The sequence below is a fragment of the Lasioglossum baleicum genome, chromosome 4 (assembly GCF_051020765.1).
Source record: "Lasioglossum baleicum chromosome 4, iyLasBale1, whole genome shotgun sequence".
Classification (NCBI taxonomy): domain Eukaryota; kingdom Metazoa; phylum Arthropoda; class Insecta; order Hymenoptera; family Halictidae; genus Lasioglossum; species Lasioglossum baleicum.
The window spans coordinates 5,160,406-5,173,069 of record NC_134932.1 but is presented as its reverse complement, the minus strand read 5'-3'; the positions used below and the strand labels follow the sequence as shown (position 1 = coordinate 5,173,069).

Below are 12,664 nucleotides of genomic sequence, written 5' to 3'. Positions count from 1 at the left end.
ATTTCGAGGAGCGCTTTCATTCGGGGGATCGTCGGCCGAGCCGCGCCGAGCCGATCCGGCTCTCGCCGATTGTGGTTTAATTATTAATTCGTTTATAACAACACTAATAACGAAGTAATTGCGCTACTATACCCGTCGTCGCTGCGGGCTAATTACAATGAAAAATTCACAGACGGCTAAAGCGGATTAATTAGGCGTACGGATTAGATACACAACCGTCGAGATTCGGATCGTTGTTTAGGGGCGTGCCTAACGAGCTCTCTCTCTCTCTCTGCTCTGGGAGCGTTCAAGATTGCCCATGGGGGCAAACGGCCTCGGAAAAAGAGGCGACTCTCGATCTTGCGGTAGGAGACTATCTATTTTGCCTTCTCCGTGTAGAACGCTTTGTGTTATCGTGGTTTTGTTGCTCTCGAACCAGGCCAATGCCCCAAGGGGCAATCCATGGCCACGCTGGTTTGGACATTCAGTTCGTTCGCATAATTTAACCAGCCAAAAGCTGCATCCGAAGCTGTTACACGTTTTCCTCGGAATCCGGGCTTCTCTGTTTCTGTCTTTTTAACCCGGGTCAATACTCACTATCAGTTTCGTTTCAAGACTTCTTTAAAGGTGTGGAAGGTGCAGAAGCGTGCACAGTTATTTGCAAATATTATAGATATACATAATGTACGAGAACGGCCTCGCACAATCTCTCCGTTCAACAGGACGCTGAAGGAGCAATACCTCGGAAAGTTCGCTCGTTAAACAGCCCTCGGACCAGTCAAGGAAAAGCGAATTGACAGCAGCAGCAGTGCAGCAAGTTTTCTCCGAAGGAGCCGCGCGGAAAACCGGCCTGCGGACGCGATCGATGTTTATTCGCGCGGCGTGGATGATTCGTAGTGACGCAAAAGCCAGGAAACACTCGACCCCGGCGAAAAAAAGAAAGGAAATGCTTGTAGCACTCGATGGTCCATCGAGCGGTCTCGAAGTCACGTCGTGAAGAGCACAACCGACCGAGTTCTTGACGGCTTCAACGAGCCGTCTCTCTTGACTCGCCGTCGGACCGCGACGATTCACGAATTAGTGTACGCACTCATGGGAATGCACCGCGATTACGTCCATGTAAATGTGTTCTTGAGAACGCGTACCGAGAGACCCCTCTATAGGGCGGAACAACGAGTTCTGCTCGCGTTTCATTGTGGTGCTACGCAACGACCTTTTAATGCGAATTTCTTGATCGCCGCCGGAATAATGACGCGAAAGGGTTATACTACTTATTGTCCGCCAGTCGTTAACACAATGCCGGTACACCCTTATCGCGGCGAACAGTAATCAAAACGCAGCGATACAAATGATGTCGTTTTTACGCGTTTTTAACCGCCGCTCGCTGACACGAACATTCGAGTAACATTCAAAAGTTTTTAACCGAGGACACTTCAGCGCACGAGTCTCGCATGCAAATATTGTCCGTAATAAAGTGATTTCATTCGAATGGAGAAGCACCGGATGCAACGACACAATTTTCTTCTCCGAGTGAAGATGAAACAGCGGATTTATCCGGGCAGAGTAGAGCAAAAGGAACAAGAGTATTCGATATTTGCGGTAACGAGGGTCAACCTCTCAACAAGGACTCGGCCTGGTTACATCGCGTGAACTGGGTCGTCTAAGTACGTTCCCTCGACCAATTTAATTCTCCATTTTCTTAATAGAGTCCGATGGTAACGATTCGACGTGGTCGTCGATCGGCCGGCTTTCGAATTACCGGTCGCGGGTCGGAAAGTGAAAAATCGTTCGGAGTTGGAGCCACCGGTAACAAATGCGGTTAATTGTTCGGCCCTCCGGGCGACGGATGAGCGAGATAAAACCGGAACGGGTTTTGTCGAATCGAAACAGAAACAGAGACACAGAGAGAGGGAGAGAAAAAAAATGAAACCGAAACGCTATCTTCACGAAAGCATCTGCGTGTACCGGGAGGCGACCGTCCAGGGGCCGAATGAAGGGTACAAATGACGGACAATTTAATATTTTACCCCTTCGCGACGCAACCGACCGCTGTTATCTCCCTAGGTACCACGAGGAGCCGGATGAGAGCAGATAGGGTGACAGAGCAACAACAGCGCGCGCGGGGTATTCGGTGGCCTGCGTGGACGACTATAAATATACACCAGAAGCGGTATAATATAATTATCTGCGTGATATACGATGCTCGCTCGTCCATTTCTTAGCGGCAGCATTTGTCATCCGGCACGGATGACACGGCCGATCTGTTAGCTTTGTAGTTTACACGCGCTGGGACACATTCGGCTTTACGCTTCCACTGAAAAATGAACGAAAAAAAATATATATATGAATCGTGTCCTCCGCGAATTCCGGGGGTTGATCCGTTCAATAAAACGTTTATTTCCGGGAGCGAAAATTTCGTTGCACAGCTTACGCCGTCGACTTGTTCGGTTTCTCGTGAATAAACATTTGCTCGCGATTGCATGGCTCCCATCGGTGCCCAGGATCGCCGTTTCGTATCGGTGCTCGTCATAACCGCGTTCCGGAAAACGAACGCGTCGGAATTGTTCTCTCCCGACACACCGACGGGAGAAATATCGTCGGTTGCTTTCCATTTATTTTTTTGTTTTTTACGTCCCTGGCGAAAGGAGGAGGAACAATAAAAAATAACGACACATCAGACACACAGCGGTGGCACGCTAACAACGCGGCCGAGCAGTGTCGTTTCCTGTTAAGGGGCGCAATCACAACGTTCATCAAAGGTAACGAGCCGATACCGCGAGACTCTGTCCTCCTTTTTTCCCGGCCGTTTCGTCCACTTGTCCGACCGAAAAATGGGGGTGTTACATCGAGAGCCGGCCCTGGGGATCGATAGCTCCCTCGCGTCGCGATATACCAATATTCAATTAATCATTTTAGTTCATACCGTGAGGTTTCGCCGCGCGCGACAAAAGCGTGAATCGATGGACACCAACGAAGCGTGACGGAACGGGCCAGACAATACGTTTTCCACCGATGAAATTTCTGCGAACCAAAGCTATCACCCGCCCTTTTTTGTCACCGATGTCGCGCAATTTCAATTTCGAATTAGCAAGTCAAAGGGAGAGACCGGAGAGAGTTTTCGGCTGTCTCTGTCGGCGTCGAAACATGACGTCGCAATTAATTATCGCGCCTCGAGTTTCCAGATTTCGAACGCGGAATGCCAGTGGTTTGGACATTTTCTCAGAAGGTATAGAAAGTCACTTCTCTGAGAGAAAAAAGATGACAAACAATTTTCTTAAAACGTCTTAGAAAAAGAATTAATGATAGATTATCGAAGGTTTGTTGAAGTACAGTTCTTGCTTACGAAGGTCTTTTTTTAGTAACCTAGTTATTCAAACAGGTCAAATTAACACGTAGATCATCGAGTATTCTCAGTTTCAACCCCGACCTCGTGAGAAATTACAGCGTCAATCGTGTTTAAACGGCTTCATTCAGAAATACATCGAACTAACTTATATCCGGGATTATATTCGGTAGCGAAGCAGCGGGTCATCTTCGACGCGCGTCATCGCGAAACACGACTGTATTTACAGATTTCTGTTCCGGCGGAAAATCTGGAACGAATCCGCAAAGCTTCAGTCGCTATTCCATTTTCGTGAAACGAGAGCGCATCGCATATCTGCATCCATTGAAAGCGGTTCAAGTAAAAAAAGAGGAAGAAGAAAACGATACACGCGCACCGTTTTAGGCCGGAAAAGCATCGAGGGAGCACGTCGAGGGAGAGGCCGGGAACACGAGAGAGGATGTATGTACTATTCGGCCATAATTGGTCGCAGAAACCGAAAACACCGGATGACCCATGGGACCGTTTCGAAATTAGCAAGTCAAAGTCGATGCTTCTCGACGTCGCGACCCTCGCCCCGTCATTCTCGCGGATAATGCGCACCTCTGTTGCGACGAAATCATGGTTTTCGGGGGCCAGCTTAATCCCGTCGCCCTTCCCAAATTGCCGGGTTCCGTGCGCCGCGACTTCGGCTGCGTCGTAATTTGTAAGTGCGCCTTTTGGTCCCCCGTTTCTTGCCCCTTGGCTGTCTCTCTCTTTTTCTCTTCTTCGTTGGCTGGCCCCCTCTAACGCAGGCTGCGTCTTTGGCATTTCCATGACGAAATTACAGATCGGACCCGGTCCCCGGCCCCCGGCCCAGGAACTTCGTTTTCTCTCCATTAGCATTCTTTCCAACTGTCATTACACCGATCACTATTCCGGCCCCAGCTGGAATTTAAAGGCAATTAACACGCGCCACGGGGGGACACGCGATAAGCTGACGTGGGCGTGTGCGTGCCGCTTTGGAATCTTCTTCTTCGCGCGCGCCAGCGAACCGTCGAAGCTTTTCGATGTTCTTGCTGGAAATAAACGTTCCCGAGACGATTGAGAAATACGTCGACAATGTTTTCCTTTCCTTGGGCAATTAACGCTAAACGCCACCGGCCAAATGACCGGTTTCATATAGTGGACTGTACAATTATCGAAGTTGTAAAGGTCTTTCCGTGGGGAAAAATCTTGTTATTTTTACAGCTAATTCTTCCATTCCAAGATCCCCAGTCTATTAATAAAGATTTCCCGTAGATGGATTGTTGATAGACTCCGGATAATGAAATGTAAAACGACAGATACGGCACGTACAATTTATTAAATATAATCTGTAGAAGTTATTCTAGATTCCATTACTGAAAATCTGTCTCTCGTTTTTCCGGTGTCTTCTTGTTCCATTTGTAATTCAATTCACTACCGCTTTAAATTCGATAATGTATCGACACGTTCGAATTCTTCGCAACGGCAGAATGCTAATTCGATGATGATAATACTATATTGTTCTAGCGATTGACTTTGACAGGTAAGTACCAATTCACCGTAAAGTCGATTATATGTAGATTATGTGATCAATGCCGTTCCGTTAATTCCGTTCGTCCGCCATATACAGTTTATTAATGGGTATTATGCAAGCTGAAATGAAAAGCGCACAGTCTGATGAATGCAGCGTCACAGTGGACGCGGTATTAACGAACGTAAGTACTCGGATAAAAGTCGTATGACGTTGATGCGATTATTAAATCGAAACTTATTATCCTAGTAAATATATATCACATTATTTTAGTTTATGCGGCAAACTTGTCAATTCAAATCGATGTATTATATTCATTTCGTTTGAAAATATTCAAGGATCAATATTCCTGTTTCTTACTTAATTTTTACTTTCTCTAGAGGACCAGTCTGTCGTCAAGTAAATAGGCACTGAATTTTTAACGAACGATAACGAATGTCGACCGGTCTACATTCGAATGATGCGATAAACAAAAGTGTAGTGGCGGGTGCATTCCAGAAGTCCGATGGCGAATCGTCGTGTCGGGACGAGGCCAGGCACTTAACGAGAATAGGGAAGCAAAGTTTGCTTCGGATTAGGATAATTGGGAGCGAGTGTCGCGCGACGAGCTGTCGATTGCAGGCTAGTAGACGAGATTCCGTTTGTTGGAATTAGCGTGCTCTGCCGACTGATTATATTAGCGCACGTGTTAATCAGGCCGCCGATGTTGCTTTACATTCTGACCCTAATCACTGCGCAAAATCAACGTCTCCGGGCAAGACGGAAATGAAGAGGACGAAGTATCTGTTGAACGAACGCAATTGAATTGTGCTAATACCGGAGCCGACAGGCGTACTTGGCACGCACCGCCGGCAATGCCAACTATGGTAATACGGGGAACGCCGTAAACGGGCATCTACGAAACGGAAACACGGATAAAACGCGTGATTTGCTTACGCCGAAGTGAGAGAAGAGACCGAGAGAGAAGGGGAGAGAGAGACGATCGTGTTCCGCCTGTGCGCTGGATGAAAAAGGGAAGCGCTCGAACCATAGAATTAACATATGTTGCGCTCGCGGCGGGACACCTCCGTCTCCGAATTCGATTCTGAATGGGTTTTACCTCGCATCATCTGTAGCCAGATGAAATATCATTCTTCGTGACAATTGTGCTCACAATGATACTCTCTTTTTATGGCTCTCGCTGTTAAGCTCCATTAATTATGCGGGCATGCCGGCGGCTTTGTACTCGACCAGACACATATTTCACGATACTTGCTGCTATCGGATAGTTTTGTAAGAGATTATGGCCCTTTTTGTAAGAAATATTGACGCTGATGGTCCTCCGACCGAAAACGCATGGTAACTCTCGATACACTCGCACTGATTCAGGTAAATGGAATTACCTTCATAAATCGATGCTTTTTTTCAATTTTTTTGTTAATGCATACTTTAGTTCTGCGTAGGGCAATAATCAACTAATATTTAAAAATGTCTAATAGATTTTGATTAATTAGTGATAACTAAATGGCAAACAGTTAGTCACAGCTCTAAGTAATCGTTAGCTATTACTTATTAGCGAATTAGTAGTCGATGACCAGTAGACTACTGATCTTTATGCAAAATAAAAAATGTTTGCATTGATTGCAAGACACAGGGGTGAAATAAAAATTTCTTTCTTCTTTTAATTATCCGATTAAGCTGAAACCAATACGCTGAAGTCTTTAAATCTTTTTAATATGTCCACTGCTTTAAATTGTGCTTACCCATTTTTGTCATAAATGCATAAAATCCGCAGTCTAATGATCAGTCATCAATCTTTAGTCATCAGTCACTATTGTGCGATTAACATACATTAGTTATCACCAACTAATCAAAAAGTTTTGACTAATGCCTATTTTGCTATGACAAACATTCAAAAAGAGTATTAGTAATTTTTAAATATCAGTTGATTATTGCCCTACTCTGTTTCAGTTCTCCAAGAGAAATATATCTACCATTTTAAAAAATCCTCGTTCGAAGTGAGTTAATATACACCCACGGATTCTATAAAGAGAGGTATATTTCATAGCACGAACGGCCGGGTAAAAGAAACTTCATAAAGCGTAGTTAGAAAATAATCACGTTATGCGCGAAGTTCTCGAAATTGCCTTTCGCTCGTGAACCGGTAAAAATCGTTTGCAAACAGCCGAACGGAAACGCAGCGGCGGCAATATCATTCGATTCGAGATATAACTGGCGTGCGAATGGATCTTATCTGAGAAAAATGTCGGATCAAAGAACTCGTTCACAGGTTCAGAGGTGGAAAAAAGGAACGCGGGGAGTCTGGCGAAGTGGGCCGTTAATTTATTAGCGTTATAAAATAAGTTAGATCGATACGGGGGCGCGCGCGAAATCTTCGCGGGAATATACAAGATCGTATCGCGTGGCTCGCAAAATGAGAATTCGCGTGAGCGTGCTATCCGTCGAGTGCGCTCGGTTCTACACAGCCGATATCGAGCTTTCGCGTCGCCTTATCTATCCCGGCGATTTAGACTGTGACCTAACGATTCAACTCCTTCGGTGCTCGTGCTTGTACGTGTTTAACATCATTATCGAGACTCTCTCGCGGCCACGCAGAAACGGCGATAGAGCTCGATAGATGGAGGAAGCGAGAGAGAAAACGAACGGAGGCTTTCGATGCGATATTTCCCGGCTGTGCACGCGTTATCGGCGCCTTTGGACCAACGTATAACGAGGATAAGCCGCGTTTCCGTTCCCGGTATCGACGTTCGCCAGTTGTTCGACGCGTCCTCGCGCGACAATTGCCACACGCTCCGGCATCGGGCGCAAAGAACTCCGCAGAGTGTGAACCGCCGGTCAGATAATCGGCCTCGAGAATAACAGAAATAGCATGCAATCAGACCGGATTAGCGCCTGTCGGTTCGATTCAGGAGCGACCAACTGGCGCGGTACGTGACCACGATATAATAGAGAAAAATGCTCTCTCTCGAGAGAGAGAGCAGATTGCAGCGTCCGACGAGAGCAGGTTTTTCGCCCTCCCATCGGAACCGCGAGAGCTGCCGAATTACTCGGGAAATTATGTTCGCCGGCAGCGGTCGAGAGGCACGCAACTCGCAGGAAGCAACCGCGCCGCTCTGTTCTCGCGTGATTTCCTAACGGAGGCGATGAGCAGAGAGCACGCGCTTCTCCAGCTCGCCGCAGGAAGGAACGGGTGGAAGCAAAAGCAAGCGGGAATAAATGAGAACGCGAACTGGCTCCCGCGGACCTGACCAACTAACTAAAAGACCACCGGGCTCGCGAAATCGCTGCTGAGACGACACTAGGCAAAAATTGGGGACCTCGGGGTGTTCTTCGAAATGAGTCTACGTTTTTCAGGAAGTTCGAATGCTTCTGCGTGGCTTGAAAATTAAAGGGCTCAGTCAGAACCTACAGAGTAAACGCATAGACGTCGTTCCTGAAAGATTAAAAAGGGTAGGAAGGGTAAAATAAAATCGTTGTTACCCTGAGAAGAGAAACTACAGAATATGTGCCAGTCGTAACCAATATTGCCGGGGGCACGAAGAAGCTCGAACCTCAAATTCGCGACGAACGAAGGTCCGATTGGGAGATCGCGAGTCTTTCCGCCGCGTGTCACTCGAAAGGCGATTTCCACAGGCTGGCGCCCGGCTAGTAAGACCTTCCCGAGAAACTTAAAGGAGATAGCCGGTAAAGATCGCGCTCGTCGGGACAAGCGAGTAATGTATTGCCCGGCGCGGCATGGCGTCGGTATCCCGGCTCGCCATCTTCGGCTAGCCCGTCGCGGGGGCGACAATCTTTTCTCACTTTGCGAAGAAGAGAGGCCATCCCTCAACTTATGGAAATTCGCTGCGCCCGGCCCGAAACTTTCGAACTGTTGCCATGCCGGTGTGTCGTTGTTGCTGATGTCGCGAGTAACGCCGACCATGCTCTTACACGACTAGTTCCGACCGGCTCGTATCGAAACACGTCCGGGGTGGAAGCAGAGACGCTGCTCTCGGAGAGAGGATCGTTCTTTTTCGTCGCGATCCCGCGTCCGCCCCGTCCTTTTCGCAGCTTAAGCGTGACGTAACAGGGTGTAAGACGCAAATGTTCCGCTAACTTTCGCGCTTCTCTCGTTCCCCCCTCTGTCACGTATTCAGAGGCTCCCGACGCGACATCTCGTCCTATCGTCGTCGAGATACGTTTCTCCGGACGTCGAGTCGTGGGGGCGGGTAAGTAACCCGTTCTCTGGACTGATTTATGAGGGACTTTCGGGGCGACGGCAGCTCCACGCTCCTCGACCCAGCCATTTGTAAGCCTCGAGCCCCCCTCTGTTCGGATCGCGGCCGAATTTTCCGATGGAAACGCGAGATTAAGTCCCAGGCAAGCGCGACCCAATTTACCGCGCCACGCGATCCTATAATTAATTCGTCTGAAGACACAATCGCGGGGGCCGGCAATTAATTATTTCGCCCGAGTCGTTGATACGTTAATAGCCGCCGTTAGCATAGCTCCGTTAATTATTAATATCCGCAAAGCAGGCCCGTACGAATTTTCAGCGACACCTCGCCGCGCCCGTGATCATCAGCTGCGAAAAAGGTCAAACGTTTATTATAGGTTCACAAAGGGTGTCAGTACAGTTGGATGGAGAACGAATCCAACGCCGCCGCGGGTAATTGACGGACGCCAGTCGGCGAAAACAGGTTCCCTGTCTTTCGCCCATTAAAACAGAACCCGCTCGATTTTGCGGGAGCAAATATGCTGCCCGGTCCTTTTGAACCGCTACGTTTTTAATCAATTCTGCTTATGGTTTCCGCAATATTCATAACGCTTGCACGTGGCCAGAAGCGGATATAATTACTGTCGACAATAAGCGTGAAGCGAGAGATTTTTAATTACCGCCTTGACCGAGTGAAGCGATTCGAATGCGATGGCGCAATTTATTTGGCTGCTGCGTTCCCGGTTAATGATGCACCACCTTTTCCAGGGTGTTTGTTAGTATGGTTGACTTATGTCTATGGTTTTGTGGTTTTTGAGAGGATGATTGGCGAAACTATCACCGATAAGCGTTCCGTTCTTCTAGGAGGCTCGGAGGCGACGCGGTTCGGCTGGCATTTAGGATTCACCGCCGTCGCCTCGCTGTTTCCGCGCAACCGCGAATAAAATTGTCATTTCCCTCATAAAGCAATACATCTCTCGGTTTTATAAGCAGCGGCCGCTCATGTATCACGTGGCATCAAGATTACGGTATAAAAACGAACCTTCGTCGGGCTTTTATTTCTCATCATTTCCGTGCTATATTTTTTATCGTGGCGTCTCTCGCGATGGTTCCCCTCGCTCTGGCCGGGAGATACGCAGGAAAAGATGGTTTTCCTCGAGATTTACAGACATCCCTTATACCGTGAAAGGGTGAAAGAGAAGGAGAGGGTGGACTCGCCCCTGCGCCCACTCTCTCCTTCCACTTTTCTCGACGAATACCGTGCAAAGAGTTTCATTCAAACTTTTCTTATTTCCGACTCTCGGTCGTGCAACACGACAATGCTCTTAAATTCTCAGTCTTGCACGCTGGACACGGCCATTATACTTCGGGCGGTTCATAAGAACCGTTTGACCGGTCACGTAGAAATTGGGTCACTCATCGTCCATGTTAACCGGACCACACATGCTACGTACGCGGGCGACGTTACGCAGGATGTGCAGCGTCCTGCAGCGATTCTTAATAGGAGGGGGGAAACACAATTAAGGTTTCCCTCTGTCTGAGCCAGGATCCAAACCATCGATTCAACTTTCCTCTAACTGCATGTTCGAGCAGTGTTATAACATTTGGATATGTTGGAATATTCATGCGATTGCATGTGCTTTAGAACATTATGTATTCAAATGCTACTTATGCATTATGCATTTCAAGGAGCATTAGCGGCGGAACTCTTTCGCTCGCTTTTATTGTGTTCACAATAAATGCATTGTCAAAAATATTTCGTACAATAATCAACCGTAAACTCTCTAGTCAAATATGGTCGAAAATACTGCAGGATAGTGTACGCCACTCCAGAGATTTAACGCGTCCGCTACACCGCCTGTCACGTGAGTGTTCACAATTTCATTCCCGATATGAAATTTTTATCATTTTTGCACGCATTATAGCGAGTATCTAATCGCCGGACTTTCCATGCTCGGAGAAAATGTATGCAATCTGAATCATTGTCGAGGCTAACCTCATTTAAACAAACCGGTGAGTCACCGTGGGTGCTGTCGCCTCGAAGGCTCGAGCAGCCCCTCTGTTTTTCTTTCAAATGATTCATACGGCTTTCCTTACTCACAGGTAAATCCAATACATCGGGGCCGGTTTCGTTTTAGTTGAAATCAAAATGTTTTCTCGTGACGGCGGATGCTGCGAGAAATCCCGCAAAAACCGACGGTTCTCTTATTGTCGATCGACTTCATTTTTTAGCCGAGATTGAACTTCCGCGGTCCGAAACGGCGATCGTGTCTCTGGAAAGTTTCCGGAACCGGACAGTTCTGAAATTTTGCTTGGCTTCGGTCGACGGTTTCGCAGTTCGACCGAGCGACCAGTATTTTCTACTGTATCAAGATAAACATTCGCGGACCCGGTTTTTCTCAGGACTGGCGGCTTTGATTGTGAAAATTCGAATTGCAAAAACCCCCGGAATATTGGGTGGCCGACGTCGAAGGGATTCGGACGATATATTGCGTACGCAGCCGGAAGCGGCATACGCAGATTAAGCATTCAACTTTCGTGAATAGGGAATTTTCAGAAGCCGTGGCGGAACTCGTGAAAACGATCGGGCAACTTCAAGTCGGAAACAATCGTGAATTTCCGGGTGAATGCGCATCAGTTAAATACTGTTCAGTCCGTTATTTCCGTCAATTTCTTTTTGACCCGGTTACCACCCTGACAGTCGTCTCTCGTGCGGAAGAATTCACGCTGTCTTCTGTCGTTGATAGAAATTAGTAGAAACGTGTCAGATGAGTCATTCACGGATGTGCCGATATAAAAAGCTTGCCCAATGATGTTACGTCACACCATGTTCAGAATGCCAGTTGTAACACGACGAGAAATTAGTTGTTACACACCGACTTGTAATTTTGAGTCTCGTAAAAAATCTGCCAGGAAGTGATCGTAACAATAGGCAAAATTGTTAAGAACGTTCTGCGGTTGACATTGCAACTTTCAGAATTTACGACAGCGATATCTAGACTTAGCTTTGACGAGAGTGACAAAAATTTTCCACAATAAGTTTCCGATAGCTCCACTTAAAACTTTCGTCGTAAATTTTTACACCGCAAATGTAGATCAACGGAGAAATCCTGGAGAATTGATATACATAGAAGGGTGAGAACATCGAGAGATCATCGAAGAGTTCGAGCAAACAGCAAATAACAGCGTGTCATTCAAGGTTAACAGGTTGAAACCGCATCAACGAAACGCAGTCACAAACATCATTATTTCGGCCGTGTAGCGCAACGCGATACGCGACCGATTAATTTCCCGCGATTCATTAATCCGCCATTACAGCCCCGAAAACAGGAAAATGGCGTGCGCCTATAACACGAGACCGGCAGACAACAGGCCGGAAGGATACCGATCGGAGTAAATATTGATCGAGCAAACCGATGAAATGTCGCGGGACAACATGACGAAAGTAAGTGATCGATTCCTTCCTACACGCACGACGGGCTTCCGCCTACCAGCCGAAACAAATAAACCGGATCCGCTCCATTTTCGTAATAAACGGTCACGACCCGCCTTTCAGGAGCAATGAGGGGTCCGATAAGCGAATATCGCTGGAAAACTCGTTACGCGATCGAGTCCGGTCGTTGGTCCGATT

At 47.4% G+C, this 12,664-nt stretch overlaps 1 protein-coding gene across 1 annotated transcript in view; it reads right to left on the bottom strand.

The window, feature by feature from the left end:
* Positions 1-12,664, bottom strand: part of Olf413 (DBH like monooxygenase olf413) — a 220,368-nt gene that overhangs the window by 205,615 nt on the left and 2,089 nt on the right. The gene's annotated exons all lie outside the window — the stretch shown is intronic.